The sequence below is a fragment of the Peromyscus maniculatus genome, chromosome 4 (genome assembly GCF_049852395.1).
Source record: "Peromyscus maniculatus bairdii isolate BWxNUB_F1_BW_parent chromosome 4, HU_Pman_BW_mat_3.1, whole genome shotgun sequence".
Taxonomy (NCBI): Eukaryota; Metazoa; Chordata; class Mammalia; order Rodentia; family Cricetidae; genus Peromyscus; species Peromyscus maniculatus.
In genome coordinates this window covers 105,223,472-105,232,834 of record NC_134855.1, presented here as the reverse complement: position 1 = coordinate 105,232,834, position 9,363 = coordinate 105,223,472, and the positions used below count along the sequence as shown (strand labels likewise).

Sequence of the window (9,363 nt, the reverse complement as noted above, 5' to 3'; positions counted from 1 at the left end):
GAGACAGTGGAGCCTCCCTCAGCACAGGAAGTATTTGTGGCGCAAGCTTAGAGCACAGGGGAATCCCTTCTGCTGTAGGACACATTCCAGAACAAGGTCAGGCATACGCCAATCAGTGCATTCTCTCCTGGGCCATTGTGATTGGTTGAGGCATGAGTGCCTGAAGTGATGACAGCTGCTGAGGCCCAGGTAACCCTTAGCTGGAATGCTGGGAAAGGAAGCTGTTGCTGTAGCGGATCATGCCACTCCATCTTCCCACCAGTGGGAACGGAGCCAGTGAGGGAAGAGGTACTGTCCCACGGGGAGGGGAGGAGAGGAAGGAAAGGGGGTGCCTAACCCTTTGAGGTGAAGTTCAAACTGTACCTTCAGTGCTTGTTCTCAGTGTCTGGACTTTCCACTTAGAAAAGCCCCTACAAGAGTTCCCAATACCCACCCTGCGACACAGCCTCTCGGAACTGGACGTTCAGCTCTTAGCTGGAAACTTTTCAACTGCTAATGTCAAGGTCAATGTGCTTTCCAGACTCCTGCAGCCCAACTCAAGAGGGGGAGGATCAGACCAGCTCTTCTGCTGATGGAATGCCTTACAAGTAGGAGGGGGCCTTGGACCGCCAGCGTGGCGTGGGCACACCCCAGAGGCAGTGAATGCTGCACACCTGAAGCTTGGGGTGGGACTGGGGGGACACTGTGCACTGGGCCCAGGGAGCCCTGGGAGCCCCGGGCAGAGTTCCAGGGTGAGGCCCAGCTGCTCCGGCCCGGAAGTTTTCAGATCTTAGGACTAGCTATGAGGTTGTGCAGAATCAAGTCCGAAAGCCCGCGGGTGGGCTGCGTCTACAGCTGGGCTTAGCTGCCTCAGCACCCTCCCCTGGAAGCCCAGTCCAGCCCTCCTCCCTGCCCTTCCTCTCCAGTACACAGCTCACTCGTGAGGCATCACTTTTTCCCAGTTTTGAAAAAATCACCAAATACAGTAAAACATCCAGAAACTAAAAATAAGGCCCCTGAAGAGCAGATCATCATTTAGTTCCTGACAGCCAACCGAGTTTTGAAGCCCTGGAGTGGCCTGCTTTGTTGACAAACTTTCCCAGCCCCGAGCAGAAGTTTCTCCTCCGTCCAGCAAATGTGGTTCAGCGGGAAGGGGGCTGGTCTTGAAAAGTTTCTGCACCCCGATAAGCCTCTCCACCAATGCCGCAATCAAGATAAGACCAAATAAAACCGAATTATTTTCCAGACCCCCAGAGAGGAGACAGGGAAGAGAGACCAAGAAACCATGGATCTGTTTTCTAGGGGGCGGTTTAAGTGCCCTGTGGGAGTTGTCTTGAGCATCTCTGGGGAGGTGGGTTTTCCGAGATGAGGCGGGGTTTGCGGAGAGAGAGATGGGGGAGGGGGGTTGACGTGGAGGTCTCAGACTTATTCCCCTGTCCACTCTCTGTCCCCGTATATGTGGGGAAGCAACAGGATATTGGCTGAGCAGGAGGCATCTCCACGGCAGAGTTCATTACTCCAGGTCCCACTCTGGCACACTGTATTTAATATTTAATATTTAATATTCGTGTATTAAAAGAAAATAGTGTCTCTGGGCTTGGGGTGTGGCTCAGTTGGTAGAGTGCTTGCCTAGTGTGCACAAAGGCCTGGGTTCAATGCCCAGCACCACACAAACCCGGTGTGGCGATGTACACCTATGATCCCAGCCGCGGGAAGGTGGAGGCTGGATTGCTTGCAGTATATGTTTTATTTGGATATGACACTGTTTACTTCTCTCCTTCCCACGTTGATTTTATATACAAGCTGTTATGACCTCATGAGATATTTTTGGCAACAACCTATTCTGGGGACTGATGTTATCATGAGAAAAGAAACTCTGATTCAGATTCTCCTGCTACACAACACAGATTACTTCTGGTCTGTGGAGGATCTTCTCACACACCGAACAAGCAAGCGAGTTTGCAGTAGTGGACACACACCATCCAGGGGATCCGCATTCAGTCTGACACGATCTGAAGATTAGCACCAGCCCCTAGAGGTTGGGGTCTCGATTCCCAGGAAGGCCCTCTTAACTTCCCATGCTAATCATGAGCCCAAGCTGGTTTTACTTACACGTCTGACCAGGGGACCCTTGATTCCCTCCTCCGGTTTGATCAGTTTGCTTGAGTGACTCAGAATCGAGGGAAGCACGTTACTGACTCAATGTAAAGGACACAAACGGTGCACAGGGCTCGGAATGGGGGGGGGGGGGGCGGGGAGCAGCACAACAGGAATCTGGAAGGTCTGTGTCTACCCTGGTCCCAGGTACACAAGAGCATGGGGAGTCTTATTCAAGTATGACAGTGTGGGAGCCCACAGGGGTTTCCTAGTGAGATCTGAGCTTGCTTTACCCAGCAGGGCTGCATGGGGGCATGGATTGCATGCAAGGTTACCAGGTGTTTGGAAGGGTCTGCACTTGGCTGTGCTAGGGAGAGGTCTTTTGCCCCACCCCTTGGCATTCCTTTAGAAGAGACAGAAGGGCCCATGTATTAGGATCCAGGCCCTCCTGAGGCTATCCTGTGTTTCTGTCTCTCTCTCCCCTCTATATTTCTATCTAAGTCTCTTATCCTTTACTCCTCAAGAATAACCTGGGGAAAAAAAGTTGGGGGCGGACCCCCCACATGATGGTGCTTTCTAATAAGCTGCTTTATGGGATACAGAAAATGGAGAGGGCTTTTTGTATGTTCGTGTGCACATATGTGCTGGTGCCTGTGGAGGCCACCAGAAGGCATGAGATATCCTGGAGCTGGAGTCACAGGCAGTGGTGAACCAGCCCGTGCAGGTGTTGACACCTGAACTTGCCAGATCCTCGAGAGTTCCCCGTTACCAAGCTATTTCTCCAGCCCTGGGTTAGTGTCCCTGATTCTAGAAATACAGAGCAAAGGTAAAATCCCATGTTATCAGTACGCAGGAGAGGAATGGCAAGATCATGTGGTGGGGTGGCGTATGTTTTTCAAGAGTCTTTCGATGGAGCAAGGTGTGCTGGCGCATGCCTTTAATGCCAGCACTGGGAGTTTTGGGGAGTCAGGTCTCTGTGAACTCGAGGACAGCAGGATTACATGGTGAGAGCTTGTCTCTAACAAACAAAGAGTTCTTGTATGAGTTTATAATGTCATCAGCAGTACATGAGGGTCCCAGTCCTTCCAAATCCTGTGGACACTTGAAAAGGATTTTCGGTTATTTTAGTAGGTGCTTGGTGATGGTGTACTGTGACCATACTTTACATTTTCATGATGGTCAGTGTGTTTCCATATCTTTTCCATCCTAATTTTCTGTGTGTCCTATTTTGTGAAGTTATCTGTATAAGTCTTTTGTCCAATAATGCGTTCAACTTGACTTTTCTCACTCACTGACTTTTCAAAGGTCTTTGTATGGTCAGGAGACAAGCCTTTTGTCTGATATTTGATTTGCAAATGTTTCCTTCTGTTCCACAGGTTTTTTTTTTTTTTTTTTTTTTTTGTTTTTTTTTTGGTTTTTCGAGACAGGGTTTCTCTGTGTAGCTTTGCGCCTTTCCTGGAACTCACTTGGTAGCCCAGGCTGGCCTCGAACTCACAGAGATCCGCCTGCCTCTGCCTCCCGAGTGCTGGGATTAAAGGCGTGCGCCACCACCGCCCGGCTCTGTTCCACAGTTTGTATTTTCAGAATCTTTTGGGCCAAGACTCTGTATGAGGTTTGTATGCGGTTCTGTTCACACAGGTAATCTCAAATACCTCCACAGGTTCCATTTATAACTAGGCTTGGCTCCTTTAAGCTAGGCTCAAAGGCTGAAATGCCTCATTCTAATTCCCGTCTTGAACCACAATCCTGAAGTGTCTTTGGGTGTCCCTCAGGTATATGATGTACAGCCTATCCAAAACCGGGCTCATCATCCTCTCCCCAACCCCAGCCCCCACAGAAGCTGCATCTCCACAGATGGCAGAGGCTCCACCAGCTAAAACCCAGGAATCAGAATGACAGTCTTCCCTCTCAGGTCGACTTCTTGTCATTGAGGACTTCCAGTTCTTCCTCCTGAACATTCCTGGACCCTTGCTGTCCCCAACACACAGCACAGCCCCATGGCTCCTACCTGCTCTACACTTGCCCAGACAACCTTCCTTGATTCAGATTTCTCCAACGCAAGCCTGCTCGCGACACCTCTGCTGAGTTCCTTCCAATGGCTCCGTGTGTGTGTGTGTGTGTGTGTGTGTGTGTGTGTGTGTGTGTGTGTGTGTTTAGATAAGGCCTGGGTTTAGATCTTGATGGTCAGTCTGGCAGGTTCTAGAATCACTGAAAAGACAAACTTCTGGCACGTGTGTCAGGGATTATCAAGATCAAATTAGTTAGGGTGACTAGACCCACTCTAACTGTGGGTGATGCCATGTCATGGCCTGAGGCCCTGGACTACATAAAAAGGAGAAAGCAAGGTGAGGACCCGCCATCATCTCTCTGCTTGGTTGCTGACACAGTGTGGGCAGCTTTCTCGGGTTTCTGCCACCGTTCTTTCCCCGCCGTGGTGACCGGTGTCCTCAGATGGTGATCTGAAGTGCCCCCGCCTGCCTGAGTTTCATGTCAGCTAGTTTGCTGTAGCAGCGAGAAAAGCAACTCGGACATTCGATGACCTCGCCCCTCCCAGTCCCTTTGCACATTTTTATTTTATTTTACATGTGTAGGTTGTTCAGCTGGAACCTCCAGCTCACTCCTGCTTGATCCAGAAAGCCCCATTCCCCTCTCCAAGCCCACCCTCTCAAAGACTCTCCAACAAAGGCACCAAAAAGCCCAGTTCCTCATTCTTGATGGCTGTGGCAGCTCTTCCCCTGAAGTTGCCAGCAGCCCCAAGACCCCACCTAAAGTGCTCAGCTTTTGACCATACATGGGCACAACCCCAGCTTGTGGAGGACACGTCGTCGCCCCCTCGCCGACAAGGTGTATGAGCTCCCTGCTTTAGTTCGGGCATGTGACTTCTGCCCCTATCTCTGGGACTGGAGATCTCACCCGGGAGTTGCTTTGATCAAATAAACCTGTTCTTTTACTTTTTCAGTTTGGCTTGATCTGGCTCACTGTGTCAGTGGAGAAACCTATTATCTCATTGCTGAAAACCTATTATAGGTGTTTTGTCTGCCTGTATGTCTATGCACTACATGCATGCTTGCTACCTGGAGAGGCCAGAGAAGGCATCAGATCTCCCAGAACCAGAGTTACAGGTGGCTGGCTGTGAGATACCATGTGTGGAAACTCAAACCCAGGTCTTCTGAAAGAGCAGTAGTTGCTCTTAACCAGTGAAGCATCTCTCTGCCCGCCTCCTCTTCCCTTTCTGCCATTCTTCCATACCACCACAACAGTACACATGGATGTCCTGGATGATACATTCAAGAGTATGGGGGCGGGCGCAAAACAGCTTGACCACACAGCTGCCATGACAGACTTAGAGGCCCAGACACAGCTTCTGTGACAGGCTTACTGGCAGGCAACACCCGGATCCAGGAAAAGCCATATGCTGACCTCATCCAGGGAGGGCCTGAATCTAAGGGGAAATACTTGACATTTCAAACAGTCCCAGCATACCCCTATACGCCTAGATAAATGTCAGCCAGTCAGAGTCCTGAACCCTAAAAATCCCCTCACCCGAACCTCTGCTATGATTTAAAAAAAAAAAAACAAAAAACCTACCTTCCCCGGGCTCGGGGCTCTCTGCTCTCACTGCTGTGTCAGACAGACAGAGAGACAAAGCTCTGAGCTTGAAATAAAGGCTCTTTGCTTTTACATTTGGGATTTGGTCTCCATGGTGGTCTTTTGGGGGTCCCTGCAATCTGGGCACAACAAAGAGCACCAACAGACTGAAGAGAGAAGCTAATGCCAGTTCCTTGTCAGCATGCTCCCAAGTTATTGTCCGGTTTCTAACTGTGAGGATGGAGCCTGGTTATACCCGGAATTCAGAATTGTTGATTACAGAGCTAGGAAGAATGTTGTCAGCCTCACAAGCAGGCTAAGCAGACATGGAGTAGTCAGCCCCAGACCTGATGTGCAGCTCAAAGACCTAGAACATGGCAGAGCAATCTGCTCACATCCTGTCAGTTTGGCTCCAGTGCACTGACAACCTCAGCCAGCGCCACGGACTGTGAAGAAGCAAGACAAGAAGTCGCACCTGAGGGAAGGAAAACCCTCAGGTTCTTTTTCTGGGGGTGTAAAACTTTCTTATAAATAAAATGCCTCAGTGGGGAAAAAAAAATCTGTAAAGAAAACATAACTAAAACAAGGCCCATAGTACTTCTTCCTGGGACAACTAAAGCCTCTGATGATCTATTTGGACCTTAATTAATTTAGGAACCTCTTTCTCAGAGCCTTTTATGTCTTCATATGCCAGGGGACTTGGGGTGTGGTTGTGTGAACATTTCCATCTAAATGCCTGCTCGAGGGACTTGAGATTATTCTTCACTACCCCATCATGCCTACCCCACCCCCTTCTTTTTCCTAAAACAGGGCATGGGACAAAGGTGCCGCTGAGAGAAGGTGAAATTGGTACCGGAGCTGTTAAGGTCGGAGCCTGAGCCCTGGCATGCCTAACAAGCTAGAGTTGTCCATATCTGCCCTCACTGTGCCAATTAAAGAAATGCAGAGTAAGACTTCTCCAATGTGGCCACACTGGGAGGAAGAACACATACAATGTCCGGTGACTCCCCGTGAGGTTTAGGTTCTCAAACAGAAGGCACGTGGTATGCGTACCTAGGCAGTCCTGGCCAGGGTATGGTCCTGCACATTACGAATCCACCATTGCCTCAGTTCCAGTCTCTACTACAAGGTAGTCTTGTGGGCCCCGGGCCCCGACTGTGAGTGGCTGCTGTCTTGCTTGTCGACCTTGACCAGATGTCCTCCCTATTCAGATTCCCTGCGGGTTTCCTTCTCACCTAACGATCACCGGAGAGATCACCGGAGGTTCTTTGTTCCTGTATCCTACATTTGGTGTAAACAACTTAGATGCAAGAATGCAGAACATTCAGTAGCAGGTAGCGAACTTCTGCCCTCCAGGGATCTTCCATTGTGTTGTAAGCCTGTATTTAAGGTTTCCTCCCTCTATCAATAAACGGCATTTGGCATTTGGCATTTGAGCCATGGCGAATGACTCGCTGTCTCTTGTCTCTATTTTTTAATCCGCAGCCCCTAGCTCAGACATGGTGAACGGGTATCAGTAACGCGGGCGTTACCGCTACATAGTCTGACCAGTTGCCAGACTGATAGTAGAACTGTGTGATATCTCTTCCTGGGAGACAAACTCCTCCTCTGGCTGGCACAGGCTTCAGCGTTTTCCTTCCCCCAGCCCAAGATTCCTGGAGAAAAGCCCCATAGCTGAAGAGGACACGTGTCTTTCTACAAAGTATCTTCACATCTGCCAGGACTGAGAGTGTCATCTTGGGCAAAACCACTCCTAGCCTTTAGGCTTTCCTCACGAATACAACAAATGTATGTCAACGGCAGAGGACAAAAACTATTGGTTACCGTTCACCAGGATGCTTTCTGTACCACTATGGGGTGCCTGGACTGGAGGCAGAAGCTCAAAGCTAGGATGCGCTCTCTCCGGGTCTGGCTAAGCGCAGGATCACCCTGGAGCCAGCGAGAATCTCCTTAAACGCATACACTAGGCGCCCGCTACAAGAAGTACCTAGCAACGGAGCTGGGAACTTCCGGGGGAAGCAGGAGTCCTCCTATTGGCGGTGGCTTGGTGACGTCATCACACCGCGACCGCTGTCCCTTGTTCCCCTAACCTCTGGGTGCTTGCAACTGTGACTGTCTGTGGCTTCTCCGCCTGCTGCTCTTGACCTGCGGCCTCGCAGGAGTCAGGTGACAGCGTAAGGCGCCGGGCGGGTCCGGCTGCAGCAGCCAGGTAAGCTGAAGCTAGACCAGCGCGGGAGGGAGGTGGACCCGGCGTTGGGAAACCAAGCAGCTGACCTCGGTTCCTGGAGAGTGGAGCTTGGCAGGGTCGCACACGCGGCCCTGCGCTTCAAGCTGCCCATTCCTGTGCTGTTTGCTAAGGGACCCTTGTGCTGTGAGGCATAGCGATGATTACAAAAACACCAGCGCCACCTGGGTGGCTTGACCTCACTCGGTGCTGCCTTCTGCTCAGTGGGGATTGTTAGAAAGATGGAATGAAGCTGAGCGCGCTGTCACGAGGGGCCAGCACATTCCGTGAGGTTTGGGGTTATCAGAGAGCAGCCGCCCAGCCTCTAAGGCCACAGTCACTGGCCGCCCAGAGGCATGAATGTTTACCATAGGCTGGTAGCAGTTAGGGCCTGAGGGGACCAGGCAAGATGAAACCTGATTGTTTTGCTTGGGAAGTACCTTGCTGCTTCAGTAGCATCTAGGTATGGAGTCAGACACCAGCACTTTCTTTTAGTTGTATGACCCTCGGACCCTAGGCAAACCCTTTACCCTATCTAAGCCTTGGCTTGTTCGTCTGTAAAATTGCCCGGCAGTACCTGCCAGCCACAGCCAAGAGAATTAAATCAGACGTCGCAGGTGGAACGCTTGGCTTTCCTTTCCTGGGGACAGTTACTGTCATTTTAGTGTGGCGAGTGACTGACCACATGTGCTGGGACAGCCTTTGGATTGTGGCATGGTGGTGCTTGTATAAGACAACAGAGGATAAAATGGAAAGCTTTTGGTTTTCTGGCCAGACTTGCGAGCTGGCACTGTGGTGATCCTGAGCAGGGTAGGTTGACTTGACCATGTGAGGACCAAGAGCCCAGGACTGAGAGCGGCTTCTACATTTGTTTGCATAAAGACAGGGCGTGCACACCTGGGCCTTGAGTGTTCCTCAGGTGCCATCACCTTAGTTTTTGAGTCAGGATTTCGCATTGGCCTCAACAGTGAGGCTAGACTGGCTGGCTATCGAGCCCAGGAATCTACCTGTCTCCACCTCCCATTACTGGAATTACAAGCATGGACCACTGTTTACAGACTTTTTCACGTGGATTCTGGAGATGTAACTCATGCATTAAAGGGAAGCACTTAGCAGCCGGGCTGGCTTCCTAGCCCCATGCTGGTTTTAAAAGCAGGATACCCTGAAGGGGAAGGACTGTGTAATAAGGAATGAAGACCAGACCTAGATTAAGACAAAAATAAGAATGGGTGGGGATGGAGTGTGGTTTAGCTGAGGTGTAGGTCAATTTAGCATGTGCCCTTCTGGCCTAGCGTCCATATCATAAAAACAAAAGAAACATAAGAATGAGACTTATCTTTAGGTGGAGCTTAGAACTCAAAATAAGCTCCGAACCTTGTTATTTTCCAAGAGATCTGGATCTAAGGAAGGAAGGTATGGCCAGCCACTTCCCAAAGTTGATGACCACTAGGTTCTTCCAGGAAGTGAAAAGTCAA

The 9,363-nt window shown here is 50.4% G+C and overlaps 1 protein-coding gene and 1 long non-coding RNA gene across 2 annotated transcripts in view; both read left to right on the top strand.

The window, feature by feature from the left end:
* Nucleotides 1–2,941: 2,941 nt before the first annotated feature.
* On the top strand, nucleotides 2,942–7,114 carry LOC143272984 (uncharacterized). Its single transcript, XR_013050733.1, has 2 exons — nucleotides 2,942–3,452; nucleotides 3,648–7,114. It is a non-coding gene; the product is annotated as an uncharacterized LOC143272984 (long non-coding RNA).
* A 620-nt stretch (nucleotides 7,115–7,734) lies between these two features.
* The window catches only part of LOC102910795 (oxaloacetate tautomerase Fahd2a, mitochondrial), an 8,483-nt gene continuing 6,854 nt past the window's right edge, over nucleotides 7,735–9,363 (top strand). Inside the window, exon 1 of the mRNA XM_006986453.4 lies at nucleotides 7,735–7,873. The gene's annotated coding sequence lies outside the window, so the exon portion shown is untranslated. The remainder of the gene's footprint in view (nucleotides 7,874–9,363) is intronic.